Source organism: Anomaloglossus baeobatrachus, chromosome 6 (assembly GCF_048569485.1).
Source record: "Anomaloglossus baeobatrachus isolate aAnoBae1 chromosome 6, aAnoBae1.hap1, whole genome shotgun sequence".
Lineage (NCBI taxonomy): Eukaryota > Metazoa > Chordata > Amphibia > Anura > Aromobatidae > Anomaloglossus > Anomaloglossus baeobatrachus.
In genome coordinates, this window is record NC_134358.1 from 97355899 (window position 1) to 97370512 (window position 14614).

At 42.8% G+C, this 14614-nt stretch overlaps 1 protein-coding gene across 6 annotated transcripts in view; it reads right to left on the reverse strand.

The window, feature by feature from the left end:
* The window catches only part of RALYL (RALY RNA binding protein like), a 952779-nt gene that overhangs the window by 184930 nt on the left and 753235 nt on the right, over positions 1-14614 (reverse strand). The window lies entirely within an intron of this gene.

Sequence of the window (14614 nt, forward strand, 5' to 3'; positions counted from 1 at the left end):
ATTAACATTTCTTATCACACTCTACATCCTACATATCATTCGGATATATCTTATATTATGTCCTATCTAACAATTCTATACCTTATCACTATTCATGACACATCATGTTACAAGACATAGATGAGATTGGTGTCTTCAGGGGCAGTAACATATGGCGACCTAGACCTCTTATACAGTCTAGGAGGAGAAAGAGGCAGATTTCTCTGCTAAGATATATACCATAGTTTTTTATTTTCATGTGAACTATAGATTTATGAAAGAAAAATTAAAACTACGGCTACTCCTTAAATTTACGGTATATTTGTGGCTTGTAGAATCATAGGACCCCAAAAAACATACAAAGTGTTCACTTCACGCTTGACTGTGAAACAAAGTGGAGGATGTTCCTGGCATTAACATAGTGCACGTCTAACCTTGTGCATTCTAGACATGTCTGTGGTCGTCTTGCTCTGATTGATTGAAAACGCATTGTTCCTACATTACACTATTCATCCAGACTAGCTCGGAAGGTTTTCTAAATGAGTTTTATAGTTCTGTATTCATCCTTGATCTATTGAATGTATTATCCAGAGAAAGGAGTGGAGTTTCTTTTCTATGCAAAGTTCAGGTTATGCAATTTCCACTTGTGCTCATTTCCCTTTTTGGCACATCATTATTAAAAATAACTAAATGCTTTAATGGCAAAAGACATAATAGAAAGGAAGAGTACAAAAATCAAATGTACTCAACTTTAGATATACAGTATGCATATAATTTCCAGGGTATGAAGAATATAACCCTGGAAATAACTTTATACTTTTGCATAATTTTTGTTTCTGTATCACAAACTTATTCCTTGGGACTGTACACAGATTTTAATCACTCACACTAGTCCGTGTCCGTAGTTTCTAATCTAATATTTTCATTCCAGATATGTACAGTATATAATAAGATTTGAATCCTGAGGCGCTGCACTGAGTGAGCACCATGGACCTTTATGTTCTGACAGTCAGCGGGGATCCTACACTGGCTTACCGATCCCCACTGAGGCCATCTCTTTGCATATCCTAATAAATATATAAAGCTCAGAATTTTTACAGACCTAGACTATAAAGAAATACAAGGGTTTTTTTTATAACCTATTTCCATTCAGATCCAATTTTAAAGGGAACCTGTCAGGTCCAATATGCACCCAGAACCACGAGCAGTTTTGGGTGCATATTCCTAATCCCTGCCTAACCGTCCTTGTATACACTAGCATAGATAAAGGGAGATTTAGAAAAAGTATTTCTAAAGATCTTTTTTCGTAAGCTAATGAGTGCCCTGGGCGTTAGTTCCCTTGCCCAGTCAGCTCCATTAGTATGTTAGTACACCCCTGTGGGTGTTCTAACATGGTAATGATTACGCAGCGTCACACAATGATCTCATGATCTCACTCACCTCTCCGCTGCCATCACGGCCTGACGTTGGATTTCGGATCAGTGCGCATGATCCCTGACTTTTGGACATGCACACTACTTCAGGTTGAAACCGGGACGTGTACACCCGGCTTCATAGTTCGCATGACCGGTACTCTGGGGTCATGTGCACTGAGCTGAAATCCAGCATTGGGCGGTGATGGCAGCGGAGAGGTGAGTGAGATCATCGTGTGATGCGGCGCATTTATTAGCATGATAGCACGCTTACAGGGGCCCACAGGGGTGTACTAACATGCTAATGGATGAAAACAAAAACAAGGGAACAATGGACATACATTTTAAATCATCGGGTCGCTCCTCATATATATAACTAATCCCAAGCACACAGATGACACAGGGGTAATGCAAAAAGTGATTTATTTATTTAGACTAGCTGCAGAAAGAAGCGCCACAACCAAGACAGAACAAAACCAACGTTTCGGCCGGTGTGGGCCTTTATCAAGGAGTTGTGTGTCATGAAAACATGCATAGGATGGTATAGACAACGTCCGGGGACTGCGGACTGCGGACACACTGCCCTGCTGACCATATTATCCTCTGGGACCCTGTCCCCACTCCCGGCTGCCTCATGGCAATTCTTCCTCCACTCTATCTCTCACCCACACCACCCTGGCTATTGCCAATTTCTGCTGATATTAAGACGCCGCAGGTCCTCCGCAGTCCCCGGACGTTGTCTATACCGTCCTATGCATGTTTTCATGACACACAACTCCTTGATAAAGGCCCACACCGGCCGAAACGTTGATTTTGTTCTGTCTTGGTTGTGGCGCTTCTTTCTGCAGCTAGTCTAAATAAATAAATCACTTTTTGCATTACCCCTGTGTCATCTGTGTGCTTGGGATTAGCTATAATATTTGAAATCTCTCTTTCCCTCAAGCACCTCTCTACCTACATTCAGTTGAGCCCAGCTTTATTCCTCTATGCTCCTCATATATAGACCTAATTCAATACAACCCAAACACTTGGGAGTTAAGTGACCCACAATTTATTAAACCCCCATAAATCAGTATAATCACTGAAAAAACTGTTAATAATTTATAACAAATTTTATTTAGAAAAAATACAAAAACAGTTTATTGCATTAAAAATTATCATAATATGGGGTTAAAGGTTTTAACACATTAGTCACATCATTAATTATAGTCCATAGAACCAAGGCAATGTAAGGACACCAATAAAAACCCTATAGGATACAACTCAACATCTGAGCCTGCACACACCAAAAATTGTGTATAGGTGAGTAGTAGTGAAAACCTATAAATATCTCACACTGGAGCACGAGTGGATTTACATAAATTCAATTGAATTGACCAAAAATATCCACAGTCAGTAAGTGGCGCTCTAGTAGCATGCTAAACAACTATTCACATTGTGTGACTGTTTGTTTCGTACCAAATACTACAACCAGACTCACCCATAATGTGTGATTGTACAGCACAAACACCGGGTTGCATCCCAAACCCGACGCACGTTTCGATATATTCTTCCTTGGGAGCAATGGAGCCAACTAGCCAGGGGAACTAACGCCCAAGGGAATCATTAGCATATGATAAATGATCTTTAGAAATACTTTTTCTAAACATCACTTTATCTATGCTAGTGTATACAGGGACGGTCAGGCAGGGATTAGGAATATGCAACCAGAACTGCTCGTGGTTCTGGGTGTATATTGGATCTGACAGTTTCCCTTTCATTTGTGCACTTTTTGTCTTTCCTTCCAGGAGCCATAGCTTTTTTTTTTGTTTTCTAGTTGGCAGAGGATTTGTTTTCTGGCTGACTGATCTATAGTTTTGAATAAACTGTTCACTTTAAAATACAAGTACTGAAAAATAAGAAAACAAAATCCAAAGTGGGGTTAAATGGCATAAACAAAAATTCTGCCATCATTTTTTGTATATTTTATGGTGTTTATTGTGTTGTAAAAATAATCTTGTTGCATATTTTTTTTTATTATTGTAGTGGTAATAACCTATAAACATTGTAAAACAAAAATGGCTGGTGTAGCCATTTTCTCAAACTTCTAACTTCATTTTTCTTTTTTTGCGGTACTAGGGTTTATTATGTGGCAGGTTATTGCATTTATTGGTACAAATCTGCGGTTTATGTGAGGTTTTGATTTCCTGCTATTGCAATTTTTGAGATGCTGCAGTAATGAAAACATGAATTCTGGTGCTTTGATTTTTTCCTATACACTGTCTGTAATGTGGGTTCATTATTTTAGATTGTCATAGATGAGACTGTTACAGGTGTGGTCATAAAGAAGTGTATTTTTTACTTTTTAACTCCTTATTAGTATATATATATATATATATATATATATATATATATATATATATACTACTCAAAAAAATAAAGGGAACACCAAGGTAAAAGATCCTTGTTTAAGTGTTCCCTTTATTTTTTTGAGCAGTATATATTTGTATGTATATATATATATATATATATATATATATATATATATATATATATAGAAAAAGCAAAATATGTACCAATTTTGCTTTTTCTGACCTATCTGAACTGCGGTAATGTACCGCTGGCTAATATTAGTTTATAAATATACATATATATATATATATATTATATACACACACACACATACACGCACGTGAAATGAAATATACTTTATAATAGTAAGAAAGCAAGAGAAAAAGAGAAAATAGCTGTACAGCCCAATTTTCTGGGTGCAATACTTCTGCAAGCAACCAGCCAAAAAGCCTCTTAATGTTTCTCAAGACCTTAATGGAGAATCTGAAACGTCACATGTATTTGTGTGCATAAAGTCCACTTTTTCCCATTGGTGTGCTGCTTCCATTCTATATATGAAGTATATAAGTATTAAACCATCTCACAAAATTTCCAAGTAAATATCTTTCTAAAAATGCTATTGATATGTTAAAATAGATTTCTCACCAGATGTCGGTAACAACCCATCCAATCCACACAGGCAAAGAAATCAAACCATAAATGTACATGAATTTAGTGATGTGTAATAAAAAAAATGACACAGGGTGTCGATTCGTATTGAATTGATGATGCCCTACAACTTTGTAATTCACTTTTTTTCTCTATCTTGTTCCGTTTTCGAGATAAAAATGCTAACTCCGTTGTTTTCCACCAGGTGGCGCTATGGGTGGTTTCATTGCGTAGGGCATGGCTACTTTACCATACCTAGACACCACTTCTATGCCTATAGCTGCCGCCGTTCTCAAGTTAATGGCGGAGGACAGGATATGGGTAGATACACTGTACATATAAAATAAAAATCTGCATATTACAGCACCAGCAAAAGCTATGAGATTTCAGAAATCCCATGTTTTTTTGCTGACTGGATTTGAGAACTGCTGCATTTTTTAAAAATGCCACAAAATGCAACGTTTTGAACACAACTTTTTTACTGCCAAGACTGCAGATTTTGGCTCCAGAAAAAAAAAAAAGCTGCATGTGTACATACCCTTAGGCAGGCTTTACACGTTGTGACATCGCTAGCAATTGCTAGCGATGTCCAGCGCGATAGCACCTGCCCCCGTCGCACATGCGATATGTGGTGATTGCTGCCGTAGCAAACATTATCGCTACGGCAGCTTCACACGCACATACCTGCTCGGCGACGTCGCTGTGACTGCTGAACAATCCCTCCTTCAAGGGGGAGATGCGTTCGGCGTCACCGCGATGTCACTAATCGGCCGGCCAATATAAGTGGAGGGGCGGAGATGAGCGGGACATAACATCCCGCCCACCTCCTTCCTTTCGCATTGCCGTCAGGACACAGGTAAAGAGATGTTTGTCGCTCCTGCGGGTTTACACACAGCGATGTGTGGAGCTGCAGGAACGACAAACAACATCGTACCTACGGACGCACCGACATTATGAAAATGAAAGACGTTATACAGATCAGCGATATTGTACGCTTCTGTGCTCGTTCATCGTCGCACCTAGGATTTACACGTTGCGATGTCGCTACCGGTGCCGAATGTGCCTCACTAACGACGTGACCCCCGACGATATATCGGTAGTGATGTTGCAACGTGTAAAGCCCCCCTTAGGCTGGTGATCTATGTAACTCATTTAAAGATTTCTGTAGGGAAAAGATTACTGCACATTGATAAAATAATAATAATTAGCTTAAGACATTCTCAATGACATAAAACTGCATGCACGACACAATACATCTGCTGTGTGCCAGGTAATACTCTACAGATTAATGCTCTCTCTTACAAAGTTGAACTTTTTAACAAGCATTGGGTCTACATTTTCTTTGACAAATAGAGGTTTAAACCTTTTTTATCCTCCAGAGACTACCTGGGTTCCGGGACGCAGCACAGCAAAGCTTTCAGAATGCCAAATACCGTCATTGTGATGTTCTCCGCAGTAAAGCTGCCCTATTTTTACTCTGCGCTGAATTCCGCATGACAGTTTAGTCACTACAGAAGTGCAGTGGGAAAAGTCAGTGTTAGCGTGCATACTAATCATGTCATGATTAAATAGGTGACATCAGGAGGATGGGAATATTAAAAAATAGTTCTTTACTCCAACCTCTACTATATATCTTTTACAGCTTCAATTTCTCTACTTTAAGAGTCTTGCGATCTTAAAATTTGCTCAGGAAAGTCACGATTGCAGCTCTGCAAATGCATTAGGATGTAATAAAAATTGAATATATTTGGAAAGTTATAAAAAGGTATCATAAAAAGCTCATACTAAAAGGACACCAAACTTATATATATGATAAAAGTATTTACTAATCCTGGCACATTGCTGAATGGTACAACAGTTCGGATTTCTAGTCACCTGATGACCATATTCTACGATCGGTGGGTGCCATGTTGAGGAAGATGACGTATCAATTACGAAGAATACTGCAGCTGCTTAGTTAAACCAGGCTGTATTTGGTGGAATTCATCAAAAAGTGGTTTAGACCGTTCGGAAACCTGTGACTTGACCATCCCACCACTTTTTTCTTGACACCGTGGATACAATTTATTAATCGGTTATTGACAGTATAAACATATTTCCCAATTCAAAATTTGTAATTTTTCAGTCAGTTGTATTTTTTTGTCTTGCGGTATGTACTGATGTTTTTATGTGTTGAATGAAGCAGTTCATGACTTTGGCACAAAACCAAAAATGCTTTTTGGCCCTGTTCGACTACAGCCGGTTTCACACTTGCGTTGTTTTGACAAGAGCGGATTCCGTCACAAATGTAGTACAGTTCATTTATTTGCAGTCTAAGCGTGTCACCATGGTATTGTGTGCTTCATACACTACCCGCATGTGTCCACATGGTGTCACGCTTCCGCTGTAAATAAATGAACTGTACTACAAAACAACGCAAGTATGAAACCGGCCTAAGACTGGTGTGGTACACTCAAATCTTCATGATGGGCATGTAGGAGTACGATTCATCTCATTCTTATAAGGCATGTGCCACCTAATGTATTTGGCGCATCGTCTCAGTGGCGTGCACATCAAAGCATCATAGAACCATAGAATATTAGAGTTGGAAGGGACCCCCAGGGTCAATTGGTCCAACCCCCTAATCAGTGCATGATTCACTATATCATGCCACTCAGATGCCTGTCCAGTCTCTTTTTGAAGGCTTCCATTGAAGGGCAACTCACTATCTCTTGTGGGAGCCTGTTTCACTCGTTGATCACCCTCCTTGTGAAAAAAGTTTTTTCTAATATCTACTCTGTCTCCTCCCCATAAGTTTCATCCCATTGCTTCTAGTCTTTCCTTGTGCAAATGAGGATGGCGCTCATCCCTCTATAGTGTGACAGCCCTTGAGATATTTGTAGACAGCTATTAAGTCTCCTCTCAATCTTCCCTTTTCCAAGCTAAACGTTCCCAAATCCTGTAACCATTCCTCATAGGACATGGTTTGTAAGCTGATCACCATTCTGGTTGCTCTTCTCTGAACTTGCTTCAATTTCTTGATGTACTTTTTAAAATGGGGTACCTAGAACTGTATTCTAGATGAGGTCCAACCAAAGAAGAGTAGAGGGCAATAATTACTTCACGTGATCTAGACTGTATGCTTCTGTTAATACACCCCTGCTTGCCTTTTTTTGCTGCTGCATCACTCTGTTGACTCATGTGCATTTTCATTAAGCTTGAAAAAGAACGCATTGCAGCATTTGAAACATGTTGCATTCATCATGATTTTAATATCCAATTTTTGTATAAACTTTTGGAATTTTTGATGCTGGAGTTTTTTCTTCATTTCTGGATATTCACATTTGGTTCAACAGAGTCAGTGAGTGAATGGGATTTTCCCTTCCCTTTTCCCATTCTTATGACTCATATGAAGTCTGTGCTGTATTAGTATAACTAAGTATTTTTCACACGTGTTGCTGCTTAGCCCTAATCCTCCCATTCTGTATATGCTTTTTTCATTTTTCTTGCCCGAATGTAGGACTTTGCATTTCTCCCTGTTAAAAAACATTCTGTTACTTACTGCCCACTGTTCCAGTTTATTTAGATCTTTGTGAATCCTCTCTCTTTCTTCTGTGGTATTAGCTATCCCTCCTACCTTTGTGTCATCAGCAAATTTAATCAATTTACCCTCAATTCCTTCATCTAAATCATTGATAAAGAAGTTGAACAACCCAGATCCCAGGACAGAGTCCAGTGGTACCCCACTTGAGATATCCTCCGGGCAACTCACCAGAAATGTTACTTCAGTCGAGAACTGTAGTAACATCAGTGGCGTAAGTTACACCACAACTTTTGATAAATTCATAGGGTGGGCTTCACCATGCCCCACCTATCAATGCTCCCTCCACTTTATAGGAGCTGATTGAAACTGGCATGAAACACCCAAAAATCGTCACGTAACTCCGACTTGTGCAACATGTTTGCGAGTTTTCAAAGTGTTTTACACCACCGTGATAAATCGGGATGTGGGAGGTGTCTTTATTTTTGTTTTTAACTATTTTTGCGCCTTTTCAGCAATAATTCTTTTTAAAAAGCTGCACATTTGTCTAAAACTGCACCAAACTGAAAACTTTCCAAAAGTAGAAATAGTACCAGCACAAATCTGTGAAAATTTATTTTTCAATTTTATTCAATGTAAAATGGCATAAAAATAAGAAGGTAGGTGGATTAAAAATAAAAACTAATACAAGACAGGTACAGGAGATTTTCAAAAACTTCGCCAACTGTCATGATGGTTTCGGGTTCTGTTCAGACTATAGATTCTGACAGTCCATCTGATAACTTCTCTGGTGTATGTGATCTACACAGGCAAACATGAGTGTCAAGCTGCTGAGTGCTAATTCAGAGGCAGAGAAGCAAGAGTTAGGGTACGTGCACACACTGCGTTTTTTTGACGCTGCGTTTTTGTGCGTTTTTGGCTGCTAAAAACGCACAAAAACGCACCTGCGTCGAAAAAACGCGGCAAAAAACGCACGCGTTTTGCCACGATTTGGTGCGTTTTTTTGCTGTGTTTTGCTGCGTTTTTGCTCACTGCGTCCTTATGCGTTTTTTATCAGTGAACAAAAAAAAAAGGTCTGATGTCATTTCCTTCTTCAATGTGTTCTTCATTCTCCACTAGTGTATGCAGAAGAGTAGACAGCTGCAGAACTACAAGGCTCAGCATCCTCCATCCAATAGTGTATGCAGGAGAGCAGACAGCAGCTGTCGAACTACAAGGCTCAGCATCCTCCTTCCAGGACTGTATGCAGGATTTCTTTGCCCCCCAAACAAAAAAAATGACGTGGGCTTCGCCATATTTTTGTATGCTAGCCGGGTACAGCAGGCAGGTACGGGCTGCCCCCAACCCCCAGCTGCCTATTTGTACCCGGCTGGGAACCAAAAATATAGGGAAGCCCTTTTTTTTAAATTATTTCATGAATTTCATGAAATAATTTAAAAAAAAAAATGACGTGAGCTTCGCCCAATTTTTGAGTCCTGCCGGGTACAACTAGGCAGCTGGGGATTGGAATCCACAGTGCAGGGTACCCATGCTTTCTGGGCACCCCCGCTGTGAATTGCAGTCCCGCAGCCACCCCAGAAAATGGCGCTTTCATAGAAGCGCCATCTTCTGGCGCTGTATCCAACTCTTCCAGCTGCCCTGAAGCCGGGTGGCTAGCTAGGTAATAATGGAGTTAGGGCTAGCTGTATATTATCAGCTAGCCCTAAGCCCGAAATTCATGGTGTCACGCCAATATTAGACATGGCCACCATGAATTTCTAGTAAAGATAAAAAAAAAACACAACACACAGAAAAATATTTTTATTAGAAATAAAACACAACACAATTAGTGACTCCATCTTTATTGAAATAAAGAACCCCCCTCCGCAGTAATCCTGGGTCAGGGTCCCGCGCCGTCCAATCCGGATCCAATATCATCTGATCGGTTTGCTGGAAGGCAAAGCGATCAGATGATGTGTCAGGATCAAGTGCCTGAATCACAACACACATCAGCTGATTGTATAAAAGCCGTTTATACAATCAGCAGATGCATCGGTGCAAAAAAAAAAAAAAATACTCACTTATGTGCCGATTACCGGCAGCTCCTGCAGCGATGGGGCGGGAGTCTGATCCTGTCCGATCGCTGCAGCAGCTGCCGGTAATCAGGGATTAAGTCTCCTGACGCATCCGCTGATACCGGCCGGGCGCCCGCATCACCGCGATACTTACGATCACCTGATGCGTCAGGTGACTGCATCAGGTGATCCATCGCCAGGTCCTGCATCTATCGTACTGCCCGGCCGTCTGCACACAGCCGGAGCGGCGATACCGTGAGAGGAGATGGGAGCGGGCATGGCACCGGGAGGCTGCAGACAGGTGAGTATAACTTTTTTTTTTTTTTTCTACTGTTAACTTTTGTTTTTGCAGCCGCTTCCACCTCCCGCCCAGACATGGCGCCGCACGGCAGCAGACATGCCCAGGACGGGAGGTGGAAGCGGCGGTGACAGTACCGGGAGGATTCACGCTTCTGTCTTTACTGACAGAAGGAATCCTCTTCCTGTACACGTCACTTTACTACCCACCTCCTGCGTTTATAGCTGCGTTTTTGGTCTTAGAAACGCACCAAAACACACCAAAACGCAGCTATTTGCGTTTCTCATTGCGTCTTTCAACATCCCATTGAACTCAATGGATGAAAAGCGCAGTGAAAAACGCGGGGAATAATTGACATGCTGCGCTTTTGTGGTCACCACAAAAACGCAGCTGAAAAAAAAACGCTGTGTGGGGACAGCAAAAATGAAAACTCATAGACTTTGCTGGGGAAGCAAAGTCATGCAGTTTTGAGGCCAAAAACGCACCCGAAAAACGCGCAAAAACGCCGAGAAAAACGCACTGTGTGCACATAGCCTTAATTTCTGCTAGTATGTTTGTTAGTCTCTAGGGATGATCGAATACCTCAAATATTCGGCAACGCCCATATTTGCCGAATAGGTCGCCGCTTTTCGACTATATGTGAATATTCGATGCGCAATGTAAGTCTATGGAAACCCGAATAGTTGCCGAATAGCAACTATTCGGGCTTCCCATAGACTTACATTGTGCATCGAATATTCACATAGCGGCGACATATTTGCCGAATATTCGTGAAGCCAAATATTGCCGAATATTTGTGATATTCGATCATCCCTATTAGTCTCCTTTGATCACCTGCTGTGGGGGAGCAAATCACATCTGTTCCCCTCCTATATATGCTGGCTGGATCCTTCAACCTATGCCAGCTGTAGTTTACTTTAGTTGGTCTGGGGAGGGGTGGTGATTAAGACAATATAGTGTGATACCTGTTGCTCTGTGTGGTTGTAGAGTTAACCTTTGTTGCATTTCTGTTGCTACCCTCCTGCTCTTGTATTTCTCCTGAGTCCCTCTTTGTCTATTCCTGTATGTGGGCAGTGTTTCAGAATTTTGTTTTTTCCATGTCTGTCCTTAGTGTTTGCCATATCACTCCTGCACTGGACCTCCCTGGGGAGTGGTGGGTATTAGAGTAGTATTTCTCAGGAGAATAGAAAAACATGGAAATCCAGCATTTCTACCCTTAAGAGTAATCTGAAGGTGAGGGATAGCCTAGGTTCCCCTAGCGTAAGGGACAGCATAAGAGCCACCTGTCCCTCGCTATCCCGAAGTAACATTGTGACATTGTTTTGACCCCTGACAAATGAATCCCAAATTGCCAGCCGCTACGGTTGATCCATGTAGTGTTGAATTTTGCCAGATACAGCACTCCCTTACTTACAGTCCGGCTGCTGGTTGTCCTTTCCAGTGCTCAACATACGGCACTTTGCTGTTCTTTCCATTCTTGTCCTTTTTCCACACCCTAAGCTATTTAGAAATTTTTTTATTTCAGTTTCTTGCGTTTTGTATTAAAGGAAAAGAATACTTTTAACCCAATTCAAGGTGTTTATACGCAAATTCTGGAGAAAAATATCTTAAAATGTCTCAGGGGAAAATTTTTCTCCTTGCGGAGACTGACAAACAAATCTGGCTGTCAGTGGTGAGGAGTCTTATAGCTGCAATGCTCCTCTGGGAAATATTCTAATTGTCTCTTCAGGGAGGAAGGAAACAATGTCTCAAAATTTTGCACAATTCGAAGCTGTACAAAAATGTTTTTAACTCTGGTGTTTTTAATGCCTTCATTCAAGTGAGTTACACTAGACATGTAGTCCACTTCCAGACCTGAGTACATTTCTGCCGGAGGCGCATACCAGTCTCGGGATGCATCTAATTCACTTAGTATAGTACATCTCACTCCAGAGGTCCCTACATTAGGACTGGTGTACAAAACGCAAGTCAATGACTCGGGCAGTATATTTTTTGGATAACTGCTTTAACGCTTTATTCCCATTTCCCATGACTGGGGGGGGGGCTGATTCTGAAGTTAAATGTTTTATCAGCAATAAAAATATTCATGAAAGTAAAAATTCTTCTATGTCTGTTCAGATTTCTTAAATATGTCTCAGCTAATATTGTAGAAGAAAATGAAGAATGCTGATAACTAAGCACAATCATATAGCAGGAGGTAATTAAATATTCCGGTTGCAATCAGGCTTTCAAACACACAATGGCAGAATAATGCCTCAGGCAGGATTTTCACTAACACAGCAAATTTCAGAAAAAATACATTATAGCCTGTACAGAATGCAGCTAAGATCAGTGGTCCTGCCAGATGCTTTATACAACATGGAAGGAAGTGCAGCGAACAGCAATAAAACAGCGATAAAATCAAATGGCAAAGAGACGTCTGTATACACAGTTTGTACAATACAGAACAGGGAGAAATAAGTGCGTGACATCAGCAATGGGTACGGGAGTCATAAGGTGATTATTGATTGATGTCTCATCACTGACTCCTCTGTCTACATGACATTCACCGCAACGACCAACTGATGGGTCTATCTCTGAGAACCTCGTAGCTTAGGGAAAGGAGTTTTGTCTGATCTGTTCAAATAAAGGGCAAACGTCTCATCATAAAATATGGTGTTCAAGAGCTCTGCTGGCTCTCTATAGAGAATACCTGGTCATATGATGATAATACAGGTGCATTGTGTCTTTGTTCCTATTATTCTTAATGGGAACCTGTCATGAGCATTTTAGACTTCAAACTGATGACCGTGATGTACAGGCACTTTGAGGCTGATTTTATCCATACCTTGTGTGTCGCCCTGGGCAAGCCAGGGGACACAGGTCATCACACCACCACACCCTACATCCCAGTTAGGAACACCAAAGCTAACCAAAAATCCTTGTTGCCTTCCTCCAGAGGCTGATGATTCACACCAGGGGGTGGGCCAGGCGGTTGGCTCCGCCCACCGAGGAGGTCACAGCTCTGGAGGCGGGAGAAACCAGGCAGATTAGCCCAGGCAGGGCTCAAGTGCAGAGAGCTCAGGGGGAGCTTGAGTAAACAACTAAGTGAAGGAAGTAAAGTAGTAAAGGAGGAAAGCAAGAGTGGTGACAGAAAGAAAGCCTGAAGTAGTCCAGCTGTGTGCAGGACAGGTCAGCAAGGTCAGCAACGGCGGTGACTGTCTGGAGGGGGACCGTGTGGAAGTTCCTGGAAGGACCGCGGATGGGTAGTGGCCCGGCGGTCTGGAGCAGTGTACCAAAGGACAGTCAGCACCAGGGCAGGGGCCTCTCGGACCCTGGCAAGGCTAGGAGTCACCATAATTTGCCAAATCCGTCAGTGAAGGGGACGTAGATCCCCCAACAACCAAGTCCCGATTGAAGGCAACAGCCCAACCAGAGTAGGAGAGACACCGCCACCGCCAAGGCACCAGTCTCTCAGGGCCAACGCCTGCGGGCAAAGAGTAGAGCTCCTCCGGCCCAGCTTGAAGTCGGGGAGCGGGTTACCGGTGGGAATCCATCGCTACCAACACAGAAACAAAGGTGCAAGGAAAAGGGACATCACCGTCACCTACTGGGAGAGCAAGTGCAGCCGTCCGTGGGAACCGTCTTTCCAGCCGTGTGGTTTACCGTAAAACTGTGTCAACGTCTCAGGCTGAGTGAGTACCACAGTGCCGCAAGGCACAGCGCTGCCCCCACGTCCCTGCGCCCACCAGGCCCTGCACCTCCCTCACCATCACCGGGCCCCGGGATCACCAACCCCTACCCACGGAGGGGCAACACAACACCTGACTGCTCCGCATCACCATCCCCGGGATCCCCATATTGAGCAGCGGTGGTGAAATCACCACAACCGTGGGTGGCGTCACGGACAATAAACTATTCCCACACCCAACAACCCCCTTTCACTCACGGGCGAGGAGTGCCGCTCGAGAACCCCCGGGATCCGACCCACGGCTCGAGCCACCACTGAGCAGCAGCCGCCAGACCCGAGCAGAAGGGGTGAGCGTAGTGTGCTGACCCCCTCCTCCCCGCCCGCGACAACTTGGCGTCACGAACAGGATCTTACCGCTCTGCCGTTTGGTAGAGGTGCGCCTTGTTACCGCCGGAGATATCCGGCAGGAAAATTTCAGAAGCCGCCATCTTTGGCGCGAAAAGTTCCCGCTCGAGCGTCTTCTCGAGTAGCAGAGGCACGAAGGCCGAAACCCTGCCCCGAGAGAGGAGGGGCCGGAAAGAGCTAAGGGGGACGTGATGGCGGCTGGACGCATGTAGCTGCAGCTATAAAAGCAGGGACGCCAGGACTCTGCAGACATACCGTTCCTGGAAGAAGAAGCCATCATGTGGATGCCGTCCCGCG